Genomic DNA, 22,062 nt, shown 5'->3' on the forward strand with positions numbered 1-22,062 from the left:
AGCTGAAATCAAGAGTCACTCTTTTTTTTTTTTTTTTTTTTATTTTATTTTATTTATTTTATTTATTTTTTTTTTTAAGAGTCACTCTTTAAGGGACTGAGCCACCCAGGCTCCCCATCTTAGAACCAACCATGAATTTCCTCAAACTGGCTTCTCAGAGACAGTGAATCTCCTCTGGCTGCCTTATCACAACCAATTTCCAGTCACTTCAACGCCAACATCTTCAACTGTCTTCTCAGAACCACCTACTTAGTACTGTCAGGTCCATGTGACTTGGAACCTTCTCAACTCAGTGATGAGGCCAACAGTACCTTGGGAGTATCCCTAACCTTCTATGAATGATGTAAACACAACTCTGATTGCCCCTAGGTCCCTATAAAACAGAAACTCTGGAGTCGGACTGTTTCTAGTTCTATTTCAGCAACCTCAGAACTGATTTTGTTCCCTCATATTTGTGATGACTCCCTCAAATTATCGTCTCAGAATCATCTTTTATTCCCTTCAGAGCCAGATTTCATTTTTGGCTAATGAGACTGCCAAGGTCCTGAGAATTGTCTTATCAGAAGTGTCTTGTGTCTATCTAGAAACACTGTTTTCAATCTCCTCAGGCCCAACTATTAATTAGGCTTCATAAAGTTTTTATTCTCCCTTCCCTTCCCTTCCCTTCCCCTCCCCTCTTTTCCTTCAGAGGAAGAGTGAGCCTGTGCAGGGGAAGGGCAGAGGGAGAGGAAGAAACCTAAGCATGCTCCTCGCCTAGCTCACCCAGCTCAGAGTCAGCTGCAGGGCTCCATCTGGTGACCCTGAGATCATGACCCAAGCCGAAATCAAGAATCACTCAACTGATAGAGCCACTCAGGCACCCTATGTATTTTTCAAAAAAAATTTTTTTTTAAGATTTTATTTATTTATTCATAGAGACACAGAGAGAGAGAGGCAGAGACAGAGGCAGAGGGAGAAGCAGGCTCCATGCAGGGAGCCCGACATGGGACTCCATCCCGGGTCTCTAGGATTACACCCAGAGCTGAAGGCGGCGCTAAACCACTGAGCTACCCGGGCTCCCCTTCAATTTTTATCATCAGAAGAATATCATTCTAGGGGCATCTGGCTGGTTCAGTTGGTAGAACATGCGACTCTTGATCTCAGGGTTGTGAGTTCAATCTCTACATAGGTTGGAAAGCTCACTTAAAAACAAAAAAAGGGACGCCTGGGTGGCTCAGTGGTTGAGTGCCTGCCTTCGGCCCAGGGCGTGATCCTGGAGACCTGGGATCAAGTCCCACGTCGGGCTCCCTGCATGGAGCCTGCTTCTCCCTCTGTCTGTGTCTCTGCCTCTCTCTGTATCTCTCATGAATAAATAAATAAAATCTTAAAAAAAAAAAATCTTAAAAAATTAATTAAAAACAACAACAACAAAAAAATCCCCAGAAATAACAAAAAAAGTTGTATGCTTTAAACTTTCACAATCTGGGCAGCCTGGGTGGCTCAGCGGTTTAGCACTGCCTTCAGCCTGGGGCATGATCCTAGAGAACCGGGATGGAGTCCCAAGTCAGGCTCCCTGCATGGAGCCTGCTTCTCCCTCTGCCTATGTCTCTGCCTCTCTCTCACTCTCTCTGTGTCTCTCATGAATAAATACATAAAATCTTAAGAAAAAATAAATAAACTTTCACAATTTTAGTATATTAATTACATCTCAGTAAAGCTGGGAGAAATGTAAAAGAGGGGTGCCTGGTTGGCTCAGTTGGTAGGGCATGGGACTTTTGATCTCAGGGTTGTGAGTTTTAGCCCCACACTAGGCATAGAGCTCAGTTAAAATATAAAATCTTTTAAAAAATGTAAAAAAAAAAGAAAGAAAGAAAGAGTCATTCTATTGATGGAAGTAAAAGAAAAATACAAGACAAAGCAAATAATTATTTTCTAGAATCTGGTGTAATGAATGTAGGGGTCTTCATGAAGTTCCTCTGGTAGAGTATTTTCTCTCCCCCGGCAAGGCCTTGCCTCTTTATTTGTAAGGTGTTAAAGAAGAGTGCTTAAGAATATAGAATCTCCAGAGACTCTAGGTTCTAGGTTATTTGCTGTGTGGACACAAACTGCCTGTTTCCTTGCAGGTCATCTATTGGGGCTAAATGGATAGAAGCACTAGGGAGCTATCGCTGGCTTCTAAATCTAACAGCTGTAGGTTTTTCTAAAAATCAGGAAGGGTTGTTATTTTGTTAACTTGCTGAGCTCACTCAATTATGCCTTAGAAAAAAAAAATTATGCCTTAGAGAACTCTTGAGATCTTGACCCATCATTAAATTATCTCTACACCCATTTCCGATATACAATCCAAGCATGCCACTAGGCTCAAGTCTTTCTCTTAAATTTCTTTCTTCTGTTTATTGCTAAGTTGATATTAACCAGGTGGTTTTGCTGGTTATTCTTGGGTCAGACTGTTTGGTGTGTCCCCACTTACTGGGCACATAAAAGGAGGAGCTCAAGTCTGGTAACTTCTGTGGGGCTGCTCAGCACTGGGCCATACAAAGTCTATGCTGTTCCTTCAGGCCCCAGAATGTTATCCAGAAAACATTTATTAAATATCTACTTTATGTTAGACCCTGAGTGTGTAGAGGTAAATGAGATAGAGTCTGGGGCAGCACAGAATTCGATGTGGGGGAGATTTGGACACAAATAAGTATCTCACAGTGTGATACATTAGAGGTGTGTATGAAACAGAGAATGACTCGTTCTGTCAAGGAGAAGGAGACATAGGAAAAGGGTATGGGGGATGCCTGGGGGACTTGGTGGTTGAGCGGCTGCCTTCTGCTCATGTCATGACCCCAGAGTCCTGGAATTGAGTCCCAAGTCCCGCATGGAGCTCCCTGCAGGGAGCCTGCTTCTCCCTCTGCCTTGTGTCTCTGCCTCTCTCTATGTGTCTCTTATGAATAAAAATAAAATCTTAAAAAAAAAAATGGAATCATACAATATGTAACCTTTTCTTTTTTCTTTTTTTTTCAAATATTTTTAATTTATTGATTCATGAGAGACACAGAGAGAGAGAGAGAGAGAGAGGCAGAGACACAGGCAGAGGGAGAAGCAGGCTCCATGCAGGGAGCCCGACGTGGGACTTGATCCCGGGTCTCCAGGATCACACCCTGGGCTGAAGGTGGCACTAAACCACTGAGCCACACGGGCTGCCCTATTAGCCAGAATCTAACAAAAAATTTAGACTAAATTACATTTGTTAAGGGGTGCCTGGCTGGCTGTCAGTAGAGCACGTGACTCTTGATCTCCAGGTAATATGAGTTCTAGCCTCACGTTGGGGGTAGAGTTTACCTAATTTTAAAAAATGATACTTGTTTTAAAAAGGGGGGGGGGGATAAATACTTGCTACTTTTTATTTTATCAAAGAATGATATTTTGTACTTTCCTGTATGGAGCCCTAATAAATTCCGGGTCCTTATATGGTCAAGGCTCTAGGTGGAGTTACAAATAAAGAATTATAATGCTGGAGCCAGAAAACAAAAATTGTATTCCAATCTCTACTTGAGGAATTACAGGGGATCCATTTAATGCCCCATACTTATACTTCATAAAATTCCTCCAACTTTTCCTTTTCCAACTCATCTCCTTCCCTTCTCCTTCTTTGTTTCTTTATTATTATATGTTTCTGTATTATCAGTTTTGCTTCTCTGCCCAAGTTTTTTCCCCTCCCAGCCTCTCAGGCTCTATACATCTCCTTCTCTCTCTCTAACCAGCTGAGCCCCTTCCCCCTTCCTCAGCATTTCTGATTCTGCATTTAAAAAGATCCAGGAACTGGGCTGGCAAAGACCAAACTGGAAGCTTGAAAGTGGAATTGGATTCCAAGCTGGAAAACTTTTGATGGATAGATAAAGGGAGAAAGAAAAATGAACATTCACACTAATAAATCTTATCATCACATGTATTTTCTGCAACAAACATGCATAAAAAATACACAAATGGAGTAGAAATTGCATAGATAAAATGTTTTTAAGCATAAAAAAGATGGTAGGGAAAGAAAGAAAGGAGCACTATCACTCTCACTTTCCAGTTCCCGTTTCTCTCTAGATTGACTGACTGCTGGGTCCTTGACGTGCTTATTTCAGGAAAAGTGAAGTGGAACCTTCTCTCTGACTCAAGGTTCAAACTGTTTCCCACCACCACAGCCCTGCAGCCTGCAGCAGGGATGGGAGCACCAGAGTCTGCTCCTGTACCCGGCAGAGGGTCCTCTGGGAGAGACCACTGGGAGCCCCCCACTGCCGCCCCCCCAGCTGGAGAGGCTGCCACTCTGTGGTCGCCCTGATTGAGGTGCTGGGTTCTCCAGCCTTTTCTCCAACAAGCACCTCCCTCAGACATTAAGGAGACCTCCTGAGGGCTCTTGGGTTTAGACATTTTTGCATCTCTTAGGGAAATGTCAAGTCTTGGGGTTGGGGGGACAGGTGGTGAACCCCTCTCCATGTTTCCTTTTGTCTGGGGAATTGGATTGGATTTGACCAGAGCCCCTAGTTGCAGGGCCCATGTGACCCAGGTCCATCTGTGTAGACCCTAGAAATATTCATTCTGGCAGCAACTCTGAACTAATCAAGTGAACACTCCCAGCCAGGTTCTGGCTTGTGTGGCAAGCACTATAGAAATGTAGGTATGGGGAATCCCTGGGTGGCCCAACAGTTTAGCACCACTTTAGGCCCAGGACCTGATCCTGGAGCTCCAGGATTGAGTCCCACATTGGGCTCCCTGCATGGAGCCTGCTTCTCCCTCTGCCTGTGTCTCTGCCTCTCTCTCTGTCTTTCATGAATAAATAAATAAGATATTTAATTTTTTTATTTATTTATGATAGTCATACAGAGAGAGAGAGAGAGGCAGAGACACAGGCAGAGGGAGAAGCAGGCTCCATGCACCGGGAGCCCGACATGGGATTCGATCCCGGGTCTCCAGGATCGCGCCCTGGGCCAAAGGCAGGTGCCAAACCGCTGCGCCACCCAGGGATCCCAATAAATAAGATATTTAAAAAAGAAAAAAAGAAATGTAGGTATGGGCAGACTTTTGTGGTCTCAGCCTGTGTGAGCAGGAGCCCCAGAATCCATGGAGAAACCATGGTGGCAGCACGGACAAGTAGTAAGGCCCAGATGATTTAGAGTCACACAGTCAAATTTTCAGCCTTCACTCCACCACTTACATTACTTATTGATTACAGACAAGTCTCCTACTTCTATGAGCCTCAGTTTTCACCTGTAGAAAATGGGCATAATGGTCCCATTTCTTGGGACGCCTGGGTGGCTCAGCGGTTAAGCGTCTGCCTTCCGCTTAGGATGTGATCCTGGAGTCCTGGGATAGGGTCCCACATTGGGCTCCCTCTATGGAGCCTGCTTCTCCCTCTGCCTGTGTCTCTGCCTCTCTGTCTCTGTCTCTCTCCCTGTCTCTCATGAATAAATAAATAAAATCTTAAAAAAAAAAAAGGTCCCAGGATCCCTGGGTGGCACAGCGGTTTGGCACCTGCCTTTGGCCCAGGGCGCGATCCTGGAGACCCGGGATCGAATCCCACGTCGGGCTCCCGGTGCATGGAGCCTGTTTCTCCCTCTGCCTGTGTCTCTGCCTCTCTCTCTCTCTCTCTCTCTCTGTGTGACTATCATAAATAAATAAAAATTAAAAAAAAAAAGGTCCCATCTCATTGGTTGGTGGTGAGGATTATATGAAATAATGTCTACAGAGTGCCTGGCCCACTCCCATCAATTGGGAGCTCTTGTTATTGGGGAGTCCACAAATTTCAGTTTCTCTTTTTTTTTATTAAAAAACATTTTTAAAAAAAGATGTTATTTATTTATTCATGAGAGACACACAGAGAAAGGCAGAGACACAGGCAGAGGGAGAAGCAGGCTCTCTGCAGGAAGCCCAATGTTGGGACTTGTTCCCAGGACCCCAGGATCACACCCTGAGCCAAAGGCAGACACTCAACCGCTGAGCCACTCAGGCATCCCAAACTTCGGTTTCCATATCTCTAAACTGGGATAACAGTAGGACCTACCTGAGGGAATTGATTCAATAAGATAACAAAGGAAGCAGGTTGACACAATATTTATACATAAGTATTAACTGTTAATACTCTTAATCATTCCTTTGGTCTGCTTGAGGTCAATACCTACTAGTGCCCTTCTTTCCCTATTTCTTCCTCTTCCTCTTCCAGTTGCCAGGACTCTTCTCATATTTTTCTGGGCAGAAGACCTGCAGAAAGAAAAATGATCCAGGAGTCTGTCTCTTGCCTGAGACCTGCCTCTCCTCCCTCCCATCACAGTCAAATCCAGGGCTTTCCTACTAATGTCTCTCCAGGGCAAAGCTCTTGCCAAAGGGTTCATTTTAGAGACTTCGATAATCTCAAGAGGATCAGTCTTCATCTTCCCCACCTACAAGATGAGTGACAGCTTGAAGCCAAGTGCTTCCCAGCCTCCAACCAGGGAAAGAAATGGAAGTTTCCTCTTTTCCTTGGTGTCTGTCTCCCCCTCCTTTTTGCGGGGGAGCTGGGCGTGCTCACTCTGGAGGGACTGAGGGAAGCCGGGCTGGCTCTAACGCAATCCTGCCTAGACGAAGCTGGCAGCTGGGAACCACCTTCCCTCAGCTTGCCCTCTGCCGGGGAACTCCATGACGGAGAGGCGGCAGCTGGCGGGGGGAGGCCTTGATTTGAGGACGCTGCTGTGGCTGCTGCCGCCTGGCCACACAGAGACACACGGGACCCCGCGGCCGCGGTGGCTGATGCCAGTGCCCATTCTGTTCCCGAGGACCTGCCACAAGAGCAGCGGCTTGGCACCTAGAGGGAAGGATTGCTTCCTCGGTAGCAAGGTAGCAAATACAAAGGAACACAAAACCTAGGATAAAGGGTGTGAGATTGGGAATCTGAAGACCTGGGTTCGAGTTCCGATGCCACCGCTCCACAACCCTGTGATTTTGGGTCACATCTCATAAGATCTTTGCCCAAGTTTCTGTTTTCCCATTTTTTAAAAAAGATTTTATTTATTCATTCACGAGAAACACAGAGAAAGAATCAGAGACACAGGCAGAGGTAGAAACAGGCTCCCTGTGGGGAGCCAGATATGGGACTAGATCCGGGACTCCGGGATCACGCCCGAAGCAGAAGGCAGACATTCAATTGCTGAGCCACCCAGGCATCCCTCCCATTTGTAAAATGAGTGTCCTGATACGTCTCCCATAGGGACTGTGGGAAGAATTAGTTGAAATAATGTATGGGAAACGGCAGCACAGAAGATGGTTAATAAATATTCATGTGTTCCACAGAGGGACTGAGGAGAGAGGAAGTCACTGGATTCTGGAGGCTTTATGATTTATCAGCTTATTCTACAGAATTAAGCATTGGGCGTCATGCCATTTGTCGGGTGCCTCATTTTAGTGAAGACATGTTTATCATTCACCACAAGATCTGGAGAGGCTCCCTACATATTCTGGGCCTCAGAACTGGTTTCTCTGGGCCATGAAGGATCAACAAACACATAAGGCAGAAGGAACCTGTTCCTTGGAGATCTGATCAGTGTCTCCCTGAAGCCCTTTGCTGCCCTCCACGAACCGGACCTACTTTTGTGCCACCAGCACCATGTTCCCATTCTGGGGGAGGCCATAATGACACAGCTACGTGTCACCCCATGATCTACAGCGCAGGGAAGGAGCTGTGTCCCTGCTGGAACTGAAAGACATCCTTGAGGGCTGCAACTTTTATAGGAAAGGTTACCATGCCAACGACAGCCTCCTTGCCCAACTCGGATGAAAGGAAACAAGGCCGTGGGTGACACACATCTATTGTGCATGTCCACAAACTTGCCTCCAACCTCTTGGGGGCGGCTAACTGCAGCTCTGCGGGATGGGGCTTGGACGGAGAGGCAGGAAGATTCAGGTTAGATGTAAGTGGGACTCCAGGACAGATGGAACCGACAGGGCAGGGCAGGGCCAATAAGGGAGGATTGGGAAATGGATTTCTGAGATTGATACCCACCTCTTGTTGAAATGTGTGGGTGTGGTACTGCCAGCAGGCATGGGAGGGGATGCTGTCCTAGATACCAGATTCTGGCTGCAAGGGGAACCTCAACTTCCAATTAGTTCTTTTTGCCCTTGCAGGATGGTTGGGGTCACCTATGCTCTGGGGCAGGTAGAGAAGAGCAGCAGCAGGGAGGACAGGTCATTTGGATGGTGGCTGAACGGAGAAAGGTGAGCATTAGCGCCCCCGCCCCCCTCCTCAGATAAAGGTTCAAACCTTGGCAATAAAGCTCCAGAGATGCTAAAGAAGGGGCAGAAGAATGGCCAACTCCTCAAGCCCTTCATGTCCTCTCCCCCCGCCTGTTAGAAAGTGCACAGGGACCTGAGGAACTGATATCGAGCATATGTGCACACAGACTCCATTTCATTTGATCATCACTACAACCTCGCAAACCAGGAATTATTATTTTTTAAATATTTTATTTATTTATTTATTTATTTATTTATTTATTTATTTATTTATTTTTTAAAATATTTTATTTATTTATTCATGAGAGACACAAAGGGAGGCAGAGACACAGGCAGAGGGAGAAGCAGGCTCCCTGCGGGGGAGCCCGATGTGGGGCTTACCCGGGCCCCGGGGGTCACGCCCTGAGCTGAAGGCAGCTGCTCAACCAATGAGCCCCCAGGTGCCCGCAAATCAGGATGATCTCCATTCTACCTCTGAAGAAATTAAGATTCAGGGAAGGTATCTTTGCAGCATCAAGCAGTTAGTAAGGGACTGGAACCCTCTCTATGGGAACCTCACAGACTTGAAGGGAAAGCTGGACCTTAAAGTTGCCCTATTTTCTTCTAGAAAGATCTTTTCTGAAGCCGTCCCCTCCCCTACAGCCCTTCATCCAGGTCCCCAGGAGCTGGCTGGGGAGAAGCTTAAGGGACCCAGCAGGTGACTGGAAAAGCCGCCCCCTTCAATTGCCGGGGTGATAGGACCGCGCCGAGGGCCGTGCTCCCCGCCGAGGGCCGTGCTCCCCGCAGGAGGCGGTGGACGGACATCCTCTCATTTTATCCGCTCGACCCTCGGAAGACGAATCGGGTTCGGAGACGGAGCTGCTTTCCCCAAGGTCGCAGCGCGGGTGCCGGGCGGAGCCGGGGATCCCGCCGAGCTCGGCCAGGCGTCCCGGCCGGTCTGGGCGTCCAGCCGCGCCGCCCGGGAGCCCCCGCGGCGCCCCCCACCGCCCCATTGCTGTGCCCCGCAGCCGCCCGAGGAGGGGTGGAGGACGGGGGCGGAGGAGGGGCGGAGGCGGCGGGGACCGCTGGGGCGGGGGGGGGGCCGCGGCCCGGAGCGGCCTGGAGGCCTGCGCGGGGGGGAGGGGGAGGGGGAGGCGCGTCGCGGCGCCGGAAGCCGCCTCCATTCCCGGCCGACTGCCCTCCGGCCCCGCCCCGCCCCGGCCCCGCCCCCGGCCCCGCCCCGGCCCCGCCCCCGGCCCCGCCCCGCGCCATATTTGGCGCTTCCTCCCCGGCGCTACGAGGCGCTTCCTCCCTGCCCGAGGCCCATACAAGGCGCTTCCTTCCCGGCCGTCTGGCCGGCGGCCCGCGGGCGGCTGTGGGCGGGAGCCGGCGGCCGGGGACCCGCTGCCAAGGAGGGGGCGGCCGGCGGCGCTGGGAACGCGCCTGGCTGAGGTAAATGCGGACCGGCAGGCCGGGAGCCCGCATGCAGGCAGCGGGCCGTGCTTCCTCCCCCGCAGGCCGAGGCCCCGTCGCCCCCGCCCGTGCGGCCGCACTTCTGCGCTCGGCAGGCGCACCGCGCTGAGAACCCTCCGCCGCTCCTACCCGCCGGGTCGGCCTGCCCGGCCCCCTCCCGCGGGGCTCCTCTTTGCTGTTGCAAACCGGTGTTTGCTGTTTGTCCTCTCGTCCCCCCGTGCTGTTTTTGCGCCTTTCTGCCTTTCCTGGAGCTGTCGGCCCCGCCTGGAATGCCCTTCCCACACCACTCTCATCCTTGACTTGGTTGGGGCCTGTGGCCACCTGGAAATCCTCCCCGCCCCCAGCTCCTAGGCGTGTGGTGCGAAATAACGCGGCACCTATCGTACGCCGTCTGTTTGCTGAGGCTGCTATTTGAGCCAACTCCTTTTTGCGTTCCTGGTGCCTGGCTCCGTGAGAATGCTATCTGGGTGAGACGAAAAAGGGAAAGGACCCCGTTTTAGACCCCAGTGCCGTGTCATCACGGACAGGGGCCTTGACTGTCGTTCTGGCCCCTAACACGCTGTGCTCCCTGTGGTGTGGAATTTTGTGAGCCCCAGAACTCTACACAAATACTGTGACTCTGCAGAGAAGGTTGGAGGGGTGGCGTGGGGGGAGCCAGAGCCGGGGGAGGTGACGTCTGGAGCAGTGCACACCGAGTGCCCCGCTGCCTGGAATGGCCTTCGCTCAGCCTGACAACTCTGGTTTATCTACTGCAGGAACCGGCAAGTCCTAACAGGCCCTCCCTGCAGCACTTCCAGGGACTTAAACCTGGCCCAGCCATGTGGTTACCCTGATCTATCTGCCTGGAGATGAGCAAAGGTCAGAGAGAGGGACCAGACCTCAGCAGACCACACCACCAGCAACTCCCGAACCCCCACCCCCCAGCTCTTCCAGAAGTGCAACACCTCAGCATACAGGCTGTCTGCTGGACCAACCGGTGAGCCCCTGATTGTTCTGCCTCAGGTGAGGCAGGGAAAGAAAAGCTCAGAGGTTGAACTGAGTCACAGAATATGCCCAGGAAAGGGCTTCTAGTGCCAAGCAGCTTTGGCCTTGATTCCTCACAGGCTTCCAGTTTTTTGGTTATGCACGTGTGTATACAAGCACATGAGTGCAGGCACATGCACGCACGCGTACACACACGTGCCTGCACTCTCTCTCTCTCACCCTCTCCCTCTCTCTGTCTCTCTGTCTCTCTCTCTCTCTCTGAATAAGGCTAAACGATAATGAGCTTTGTTGGTCTCCCTGACTCCAGGTAGGCTGTGCCTGTGTACTGGATGCAGGCAGAAGAGATGATTTCCAAGGTCCAGGACTGAGGGTTTAGAGGTTAGATTTTGATGGAAAAAAAAACTGGGTTTCAGGGCCTGGGCTGCATACCCAGGGCCTAGATGCCTCTGGCCTTGTTTTCCCATGTAAGGCTGCAGGCCCCCAGCAGCCTCCTCTTCCGAGCTGTTGTCTAGGATTATGGGTAATGTAGTCCAGAGGCCAGCTTCTCTGTGGTACTGGTTCCTGCCCTCCCCTCATCTCCTTCCCCCCTGCCAGCCACCACCCCCTTCTGCTCCAAGCTGAGGGCAGCGCAGGGTGAGAAGGCGGTGCTTGCTCCTTGCAGGGCTGGGAGATCCCCTGCTGGAAACCAGCAAGCTATTTATAGCTGAGCCTAGCCGTGGGGGAAGGCCTGAGAGAAGCCAGGGAGCTCCAGCAGCCGCCTCTCCAGCTACAGGATTTGCAGGAACCCCAGGCCTCTGCTGGGCAGGCCTTGTGTTCTATTCTGGGTGAAAAGGCGTGGAGCCTCAGAAAGCCCTATAAAAGCAGTAGGGGTCCTGGGTTGCTCCCTGCTTTGTCTGAGAGAGGTAGGTTACTACGGTGGCTCTAGGGCCTGGCTTTTCAGCCTTTCTAAGGTGAATATTTGGAATTTGAGAATTGATAAGCTGAGACTTTTTGCAGAAAAAGCCAGCGTGACATGCAATATGATGGTTGCCTGGTATTTTTATGCATTTTTGTTCTCATTGTTTTTCTCTGCTTGTTTTCTCAGCCAAGTTGTATTATCTTGAAGGGCAGGAACAGGGTCACCTGGGTGGCTCAGTGGTTTAGTGCCTGCCCTCGGCCCAGGGTGTGATCCTGGAATCCCACATCGGGCTCCCTGCTTGGAGCCTGCTTCTCCCTCTCTGTGTGTCTCTCATGAATAAATAAAATCTTAAAAAAAAAGAAAAAAGAAAAAAGGACAGGAACTAAACTCCGCCCCCCCGCCCCGCCCCCCTTCATGCTGTAACAAGTGATCTTGCCAAAAGAAAAACCAAACCCTCCCTTACCAAAACTGGGTTGGGTGTGCTTTTTATTCCCCCGACCACCCAATCCTTCTCTCAGTGTCCTGTGTTCTCATCAAAGCATCGGAGTTTTACTTGACTAGGTCTCTCACTAGTTTGGTACTCCTTGTTGACATGGATGGTGTCTGTCTTGTTGACTATGATAGTCCTAACATCATGAACAATTGTTGGATGAATGTGAATGAATGAAAATGAATCTATGATAGCCAGTACTGTTTGTGGAGTACTTAATACATGCTTTCACCAAGATCTTTGTTAAGTGGTAGAGCTGTGATAGGAACTGGTGTCTAACTTAGGAGTAGGGCTTAACCGTGGTAAGTGGCTGCCTTTATGCTGGCACCCAGTAGGTACATCTGGCTTCCAGACAGCTGATGGATGAGACTGTTAGATGAGGTGGGCAGGCATGGTTGAACTGGCCTTGCCCCATGACACAGCTAGTGCAGCCAGCCGGGAGAGCTGCCAAGGAATTCTTCTAAGAAACTTAGTGACAAAGACCTGCTCTGATCTGCCAGAAGGGAAGTCCTGAGGCAGCAGCCATGGGGGTTGGAGATAGCAGACAGGCTCTGGAGGCTGAGCAGTGGTGTTTGGGGGGCTCCTCAGATGTTACCAGGGACCTCTTGTTTCTGAATCCAGTAGATTTTTTTTTTTTTTTTTAGTCCTCATCTTCCTTCAGTAATTTTCAGCAGCATTTGACCTGTACATGATCATCTCTTCTTTTTTTTTTTTAATTTTTATTTATTTATGATAGTCACACACACAGAGAGAGAGAGAGAGGCAGAGACACAGGGAGAGGGAGAAGCAGGCTCCATGCACCGGGAGCCCGACGTGGGATTTGATCCTGGGTCTCCAGGATCAGGCCCTGGGCCAAAGGCAGGTGCTAAACCGCTGCGCCACCCAGGGATCCCTGATCATCTCTTCTTGAAGCCCTCTCTTTCATGGTTTATATGTCTTTTTTTTTTTTTTTTTTTTTTTATTTATTTATGATAGAGAGAGAGAGAGAGGCAGAGACACAGGCAGAGGGAGAAGCAGGCTCCATGCACCGGGAGCCCGACGTGGGATTCAATCCCGGGTCTCCAGGATCGCGCCCTGGGCCAAAGGCAGGTGCCAAACCGCTGCGCCACCCAGGGATCCCCATGGCTTATATGTCTTGATGAACAGTGTTCTACTTGGATGTTAAGTGTTTCAGGACTGAGCCCCACCGTCTCTTCTCAAATGTGAAACAAATTTCAAAAATCTAAATCGTTATCCTCCTGCCTAACACACCTGAATGGCTTTTCATAATATTCAGAATAAAATTTCAAGTTCTCAGCAAGGTGTTGAAGCTTAGCCTGTTCTCACTTGCTGGCTTTTCTTCTAGTTTCATCTTCTTTTGCACCTCTCCTTCATTCTCTGAGCTTCTTCCACACTGCTCTTCACCTACCTCCTCAATTGTACTCTCCCCACCTCCCAAGTTGTTGGGATGCTCCTCCTCCTCTTTGCCTAGTTAACACCTTTGTGCTCAATTCAAGTATTATTGTTTTTTTTTTTCTTTTTTTTTTTTTAATTTTTATTTATTTATGATAGTCACATAGAGAGAGAGAGAGAGAGAGAGAGGCAGAGACATAGGCAGAGGGAGAAGCAGGCTCCATGCACCGGGAGCCCGACGTGGGATTCGATCCCGGGTCTCCAGGATCGCGCCCTGGGCCAAAGGCAGGCGCCAAACCGCTGCGCCACCCAGGGATCCCTATTATTGTTTTTATAAAAGCTTTCTCTGGGCTCTCTGGCCCGGTCAGAGTCCTGTGCAACAGTCTGTCAATGTGTGGTCCTCTCTCAGGTGTTCATCATAATAGGAATTTCACATTCATTGGAGTGATCCACTAGCCTGGGATGGCAATTGTGTATCTTTTGCTCCTGACTATAATTTAGGGTCTAGGACAATGTTTGGTTGTGGTAGACACTTATTTTATGTAACAAATGGAATAAACAGTTTATTTAACAAAATGCCCTGTGTTAAACTTGAAGAAAGTGAAAGAGAAGTTAAGTAAGGTTAAGTAAAATTATTTCCAAGCTCATGTAGTTAGTAAGTGCCAGAGTGAGACATAGTCATCTGGTTCCAGTCCCTGACCTGTGTTGTTTCCCTACCTGTTAAGTACTCTTTGGAAAATAAAGAGAAGGGGAAGAATGGGAAGAAAGGTAACTGAGAGACAAAGGGCTTCCTCCTGTCTCCATTAATGGAAATGCAGAGTTGGAGATTTAATAATGGAAGATTAGGGGCCCCTGGGTGACTCAGTCAGTTAAGTGTCCAACTCTTGATTTCAACTCTGGTCATAATTTCAGGGTTGTGAGATTGAGCCCTGTGTCAGGCTCAGTGCTGGGCATGGAGCCTGCTTAAGATTCTTTCTCTCCTTTCTTCACTGCTTTCTCTCTTAAGAAAAAAAGAAAGGTTAGGATGATACCTAACTTATGGTGAGCATGTATAATTATGGAGTTGTGGAATTGCTGTGTTGTACATCTGAAGCTAATGTAACATTGAGAGTCAACTGGTTTTCAGTTAAAATGAAACATTAGAATAAACAGGTCTGGGGAAAAAAAAAGTGAAAGATTACATTCTGCCAAAGAGCTACATGAATGGCTAATAAGCACATGAAAAGATGCTCAACATCATTAGTCAGTAGGAAAATGCAAATGAAAACCAGAATGACACAAGCAATGAACAATCCAAAAAAGAGATTAAGAAAACAATTCTATTTATAGTAGCATTCAAAAGAATAAAATACCTAGGAATAAACTTAACCAAGAAAGTGAAAGATTTGTACACAGTTGAAGGAAACTAAAGACCTAAATAAAGACATACCGTATTGTGGATTGGAAGACTTAATATCTTTAATATAGCAATACTACCCAAAATAACCTACAGATTCAGTGCAGTCTGTATCAAAGTTCTAGTGATCTTTTCTGCAGAAATGGAAAAATTGATCCACAAATTCATATGGAATTAAAAGGAGCCCTGCCAGTGCCTCAGTGTATTCACTAACCGGGAAGCTCTCTGAACCCCATAATTTAGGGCTTTTAATGGAAGCACCACTACGCAGACATTATTGGTTAAATCATTGGCCATTGGTAATTAACTTAACCTCCAGCCTTTCTCCCCTCTAAGTGGGGCTGAGTGTTCCAAGGCCTGATTAGGCCTTTCCGGCAACCTGGCTCCATCCGAAGCCACCAGTCATCTCATTAGCATATGAAATGTACTCTTATCACTGTGGAGATTCCAAGGGTTTTATTTTTATTTTTTTAAAGATTTATTTATTCATGAGAGACACAGAGAGAAGCAGAGAGAGAGAGAGGGAGGCATAGACACAGGCAGAGGGAGAAGCAGGCTCCTCTCAGGGAGCCCGATGTGGGACTCCATCCTGGGACTCCAGGATCATGCCCTGAGTCAAAGGCAGATGCTCAACGGCTGAGCCACCCAAGAGTCCCTATTCCAAGGGTTTTAGGAGCCTGTGCCAGGAGCTGGGGACAAAGAGCAAATATATATTTCTTAATGTATCACACTTCTCAACAATACAAAGAAACAAACATGCAACAACATGAATGTATCTGAAAAGTTCATCTAAAATGAAAGGAGCTAAATGAAAGAAGTGTGATCATGTAAAAGATTACATATTGTACTAGTCCAGGAATACAGAGTTTCTAGCAAAGGCAAACTAGGGAGACAGATCAGTGGTTGGCTAGGGCTGGGAGTGGGAGCAGGATTGACTGCAGAAGGGCACAAAAGGCCTCTTGCAGTGATGACACTGGATTGTGTGTTTTTTTTTTTTTTTAAGATTTTATTTATTCATGAGACACACACACACACACACACACACACACACACACAGAGGCAGAGACACAGGCAGAAGGAGAAGCAGGCTCCATGCAGGGAGCCCGACGTGGGACTCCATCCTGGGACTCTAGGATCATGTCCTGGGCTGAAGGCGGCGCTAAACCACGGAGCCGCCCGGGCTGCCCTGGATTGTGTTATTTATACAACTGTACAACTTTATTCCAAAGAATCACTGAACTATATTTACAGTGGGTAAGTTGTATGGTTTGCAAATTATACCTCAATAAAACTGCAAATAACAAAAATGATAGCAGGGTGAAGAAATCAGTGTCCTGAAATCTAAGTGGCATCCTGGTCTTTGGGTCAAGACAGGACCAACTCCTCTCCCTCTCCAACCTTCTCATCTATTTCTCTCTCCAGGCTGCCCACCCCTGCTTACCAGGCAGGTCAGGCACTCCCAGATGAAGTGGGAGCTATCCTGCCCATCCCTTCTCTGACACTCCTGTCATTCTTTGCTAACTGCCTTTGCTGCTAAAGAGCAGGGATAATTAGTGCCTGTTGTTCACCACTGTATCCTAGCATCTTGCACAGGCCCAGCACACAAGAAATGCCTGTAAATTTTGAATGAAAGAATAAAAACTGGGTTAACCCAAGTCTCATTTAAGGAGTTGGGGTGGCAGCGAGCTGAGGAAACAGAAAGCTGAGGACACTGAGTTTCAAAGGGCCTTTGCTCAGCTGCCCAGGTAGTAGGCAGAGCCCTTTCCATGCCATCTCTCTTCAGAGTCAATTTGACAGGAGTGCAAGGGAGGGCCTCTAGCCCTAGCACAGGAATGTAGCTTTGTCTAAGGGAACTGCATGCAGCAACTCTTCGCTGGATGACATTCTGAACTATTATTGATAGAATCCTCTTCTGGAGGCCTTTCAGTGGGGATTGTGTTATGAGGTGGTTGGTCCATCCTACTCCTTGGAGAGCCTAGGCTGAGAATGTACATGGCTCTGGACAGCCATGTAACATGGAGTGGATTGTACTGTATCACGTCCTGATTTTTCCTTCTTATTTATTTTTAATATTTTTTTCTTTATTTATTTATGATAGTCACAGAGAGAGAGAGAGAGAGAGGCAGAGACATAGGCAGAGGGAGAAGCAGGCTCCATGCACCGGGAGCCCGACGTGGGATTCGATCCCGGCTCTCCAGGATCGCGCCCTGGGCCAAAGGCAGGCGCCAAACCGCTGCGCCACCCAGGGATCCCTGATTTTTCCTTCTTAAAGCGAGCTCCCATCTACCTTCTCCTATGTAGCACAATATCCCTGCATTTTTGCCTTTACCTTAGAAGGTCCTTGCCATTCTTTGGAGAGTCTCTGAAGTTTACACCCTCCTTTCCTGGTGTCCAGGCTTCCCTGGGAAATGGGTTTGCCCTCTAGATTTCCTTTGGGGATGAAGAACTGAGCAGAAGGGGCTGAGCCCATGGTATCTCCAGCTGAGTGGAAGAGCTGGAAGTCTGACAGGGAAACCTAGATTGGGGTAATTTGGAACCCTGGGGGCTGGAGAAGCAAGTTAATCTACCCACTCAAGCCAACCCTGACTCACAGGGAAGTGACTTCAAAACAGCTTTCATAACCCCACCTGGATGTTGGCCACGTTTCCCCTCCCAGCTCTGTCTTTGGCATCAAGCCACTCACTCTCTGATCCTCCCTTTTCTCACCCCTAACAAGGGGGAGAATGGAGTTTTGATGAAGAATAACAAAACCATCCATGTGTTAAGAGCAAAGACTTTGGAGCTGTAACATCAGGTGTTCCACGTTGGCTTTGCTAATTTGCTGCACAAGCATGACAAGTCATGTTCTCTGGGCTTCAGCTTTTTTTTTTTTTTAATTTTTAAAAAAAATTATTCATGAGAGACACAGAGAGAGAGAGAGAGAATGAGAGAGAGGCAGAGGGAGAAGCAGGCTCCATGCAGGGAGCCCGATATGGGACTTGATCCTGGGTCTCCAGGATCACGCCCTGGGCTGAAGGCGGCGCTAAACCGCTGAGCCACTGGGGCTGCCCTTTTCTTTTTTCTTTTTTTGCCCTTTTCTGATGAAGGGATTGAAGTAGCGAAGTCCCCTTCAAGTACTAAAATTATGATTCCTTAAGAAGTGAAAGTATGGGGCAACAGAACAGCTGTATAAGGATATGACTGTAGCTGCCTCCTTCCCATCATCCCCAGGGTTGCCCATTCAGCTAGGGGCCAAGGGCCTCCAGGAAGCCCTGTACTTCACACAGCCTCATCTCCTCCATCCAGCACGAGACCAACCCCAAAATGATTTTTTTAGGATCTTATTTTTTTAAGTAATCTGTAGAGAATACAGCTAATGTGGGGCTCAAACTCAACCCGGAGATCAAGAGTTATATGCTTTACTGAGCCAGTCAGGTGCCCCCAGCCCCATAGGATTTAATCTGAAGCATGTGACAGCAGCTATTCTCTTGGCCCTGCCTCTCCTCTCTTCTTTCCAGTCTGGGCCCAACTCTCAGGCACAGTCCCCTAGCCCCACCGGCTGACTCTATATAAGGATTTCTCCTGAGCTGTAAACCCTGTAGCAGAACTAACTTCTAAATGATGACCTCTCAGTGAAAACCAAACTTAATGAAGAATTAAACCAAAGTTGTGTTTTAAGTACCTTGTGAACCAGTTCAAACCTAAATACTCATTATCACACTATTGTATAGTGGATGTTCATGATTCTAAACTGTTAAAGATAGTTAAGTAATGCTGTTTTCTTCTACATTTCTGAAATTTCAAAATCTTCCTTAATGAATAGGTCTTATTATAAACCCCTTGATACTTCAATGTATATTTCCTAAGAAAAAGGATATTGTCTTACATAACTACAGTAATCAAATTCAGGAGATTAACACTCATATAGTACTTTTCATCTATAGTCCACATTCCAGTTCCTTTGTCTTGCTGATGATATATTAAGAGTAGGGGCAGATGCCCTGGTCTCTGAGAAATTCCACTATGTGTGCACATTCTTCTGAAGATGCTGAATCACTTATAGGGATCTTGTAGAGTCCAAGGGAGCTCTTTTATCCATCCTCAACTGTGGCTGTGCTGGGTTGACCAGTCAAAACTTGTATGTGTTGGGGGAAGGGTAGAATTGCTAGATGGGTGCCTTCCCGATGACTTTGAGCTGTTGGTTATCCCTGAAAGCACAAGGGTTGGTGGTCAATCCACCCGTCTTAGCAGTACCAGCAACTGTTCTCTCCTTTTTTTTTTCTCTCCCTTGAGTGAGGAATGACCTGCATTTACGTTGGCTTTGAACCAAAAAGACTTGTCTTTGAGTTCCAGATTTTGTCACTTAGTAGCTTATGAAGTTGGTTGGGCAGGTATAAAACAATATCTTATTGTTTTTCTAAGGATTTTTTTAAAAAGATTTTATTTATTCATGAGAGACACAGGTAGAGGGAGAAGCAGGCTCCATGCAGAGAGCCTGATGTGGGATTTGATCTCAGGACTTTAGGAACACGCCCTGGGCAGAAGGCAGGGGCTCAACCACTGAGCCACCCAGGGATCCCTTTTTCTAAGGATCAATGAGATTGATGCATGTGACAAGAGCTCTAGTGTCTGGCAACTATTCAACCAATGTTGGTGATTGTAGTTACTTTACAGATGGGTAGCTCAAAGTCCAGATTGAGACTCCTGCATTCTCCTTGTTCACTCCATCCTTTAGTAGTTTGCCCCCTCTGTTTCTCAAAACTTTAAGGGTAAGCAAGCTGTCCCAGGCACCTCTTACTGTTTGACAAAAATCTCCCCACCAGAAACAAGTTCTTCCACAGCCAGTATCCTTACCTCTAGCACCACCTCGTGGTTGCCAGTGCAAACACCCTGGCTACGTCCAGAGGACCGAGGTTGGTAGTGGCAGAACCATCAGAGCAGCTCTTATCTGACTGCTTGCAAAATGCCAGGCACTGTAACTATGCATTTCACGTACCTCACTGCATTTCATCCTTCACAATCCTTATGGAGTAGGCATTATTACAGGTAGGGAAATTGCTGTTCAGAGGCATTAAAATAAGTTGCCAAAGTATTACTAACAGAGCCAAGATTTCTACCCCAGACATCAGACTTGCTCGCCATGATGCTACCCTGATAGCATTAAGGCTGGAAAAGCTCTTAGGTTCAGACTTCCTTACCCTGACGTGGAAATTGAGGGATAGAAACTTATCTGAAATCACAAGGCCAACTCATATGGAGCCAGAACCAAGGGTGTTTGTCCTAACAGCTGAACTCTTTGACCTGGCTCTTAGCCCCAGAATGAGCCTGCCAGGCAATTTCAGATTATACCTGAAACAGCATTCCCAGACAGGGCTCAGTGTCGATTATCAGAGAACCCTGGAGGTGAAGTATTTACACATGCACCTCTGGTTCCTGTTGTTCAGCCATGTCCTCGGAAACTCTGGCATCCTGTGCTTCTGTACTCCTTGGCTGGTCATTTCCTATGTCCCTGGAGGCAGAGTCCCAACCAGGGTGGGACTTGGCAGGTGGGAGTCCCAGCAGGCGCTCACTCAAATTGGCAACAAGGGAGAAGCTGGCATGAGACTTAAATTCCACCTTGGCACTCAGCCCTGAATCCAGTGTGCCTGTCTGAGAGCGTCACCACATGAGAACTGGAGCCAGAGAACAAAAGATGGCAAGCGCTACGGGCCCAGACAGGCAAACACAACAGCCCACATAGCCAGCACCATTGTGCTGCCTTCCAACTTTTGACTTCAAACAGCACCTAGGGATGTATTAGGAAAAATTATATACCTCCACCAGGCACTGGCATGTCTTCCCCTTCTCAGAGGGTGACTGTGTTTCATCAAGCTCTCATCTAAATTGGGTGAGGAAATGGGCAAAAATATGCTGAAGCAGCATTACTGGTCAATTTTGTGAAATACATTTCCTTAAATATGGAGAGCAAAGCATGCATCACACCTTGCCCTTTTAAACCAGGCCCCCTAAAACACCAGATAGCTCTAAGCACCTTTCTTTAGGAAAAGCAAATGAATTCTCTTCTCTTGACCCAATCTGGAAGGCTTGGCTCTTGGATGAAGTCATTACTCTCCTACCCAGTATACCAAGTAAGGGAGAACAAGGAGGCTTAATTTCTGCTCTTCCATCTGGACCATCCACAGGTAACCAGATGTAGAAAAAGATCGACTGTGGAATTAGGCCTGGGGTAAATTTTGCTTCACTACTGCAGGGCTGCTACTTAAACTTTTTTGGCCTGTTTCATCACTTATAAAATGGGCACACCATCTACCTCCATGAAATCTTGAGTTACAGGGATAATGTAAATTGAAACAGCTTTTTAAAAAAGGGACAGGTTTCCCTTTGGTAGACATGTGGAATCAAGGAAACTACAGACTAGTTTCACCCCAGCAACGTGAACCTTCACCTTCTGATGTTAACTTTGGGATCATGACCTCAGGCATCTTTTGCATATATCCTTCCAAAGGCAAATGCAACGAAGACAACTAGAATCACACCTTGGAGAGCTCACTCATACTCTGTGGTTCAGACCTCGCCAGGGAACAATCCTAAAGAATCTCAAGCACACAAAGTATATTCTTAAATATGGTTTAATACTCTTCTCCATTTCTGTACATCACAACACCAAGATTTCGCTGCTTAGGATCTCTCTGTAGAGGCTATAGAGAATGCAAAGGCTACGGTTTTCACCCCCTCTTATTTATGTGTTTGTATGTGTAAGTGTAATACATATCAGTATATATTGATACACACATCAATATATAATGCAATATATATCACCAAAGAGAACACATTGATTAAAGAAATACAAAAATTTGGCATCATTTCCAAACTTAAATAGTAAAAATAAAAACTACAAAAGGAGCTGCATACCCTAAATGTATCATGTGAAACAACAAGCATATTCAAAAATGTAAATTTACATCCAATTTCTCTGGTCTTGTCATATCACATTAGACCCATTTACAATGGCAAAACCCTAAGGTACTGCTGTGAAGAGAGCATGTTTGCTCGCTCTTGGGTGTTCTGCAAACAAACAGCAGAGCCCAAAGCAAAAGCCTGTTCCGGTGAAGCCTCCCACGTTGGTGAATACCAAAGAATTGACTCTTCTCACTGGGGGTTGAGACATCAGGTTATACATTGAAAGACAGTCATTTGGACCTCAGAGTACAGTGTGAGAACCAGAAGCTTTACATTTAAGACATACTCCCTTCA

The 22,062-nt window shown here is 47.5% G+C and overlaps 1 long non-coding RNA gene and 1 other non-coding gene across 3 annotated transcripts; both read left to right on the forward strand.

Moving 5' to 3' along the window:
- The first annotated feature begins 1,720 nt into the window (after positions 1 to 1,720).
- On the forward strand, positions 1,721 to 1,793 carry TRNAK-UUU. Its single transcript has one exon. It is a non-coding gene; the product is annotated as a tRNA-Lys (tRNA).
- A 7,708-nt stretch (positions 1,794 to 9,501) lies between these two features.
- Positions 9,502 to 13,341, forward strand: LOC106559474. Of its 2 annotated transcripts, none has more exons than XR_005366726.1 (3): positions 9,502 to 9,648; positions 10,425 to 10,645; positions 13,017 to 13,341. It is a non-coding gene; the product is annotated as an uncharacterized LOC106559474 (long non-coding RNA). The 2 variants fall into 2 exon arrangements; XR_005366725.1 differs by lacking the exon at positions 13,017 to 13,341 and adding an exon at positions 12,790 to 12,859.
- Positions 13,342 to 22,062: the final 8,721 nt, after the last annotated feature.

The sequence above is a fragment of the Canis lupus genome, chromosome 11 (genome assembly GCF_011100685.1).
Source record: "Canis lupus familiaris isolate Mischka breed German Shepherd chromosome 11, alternate assembly UU_Cfam_GSD_1.0, whole genome shotgun sequence".
NCBI lineage: Eukaryota > Metazoa > Chordata > Mammalia > Carnivora > Canidae > Canis > Canis lupus.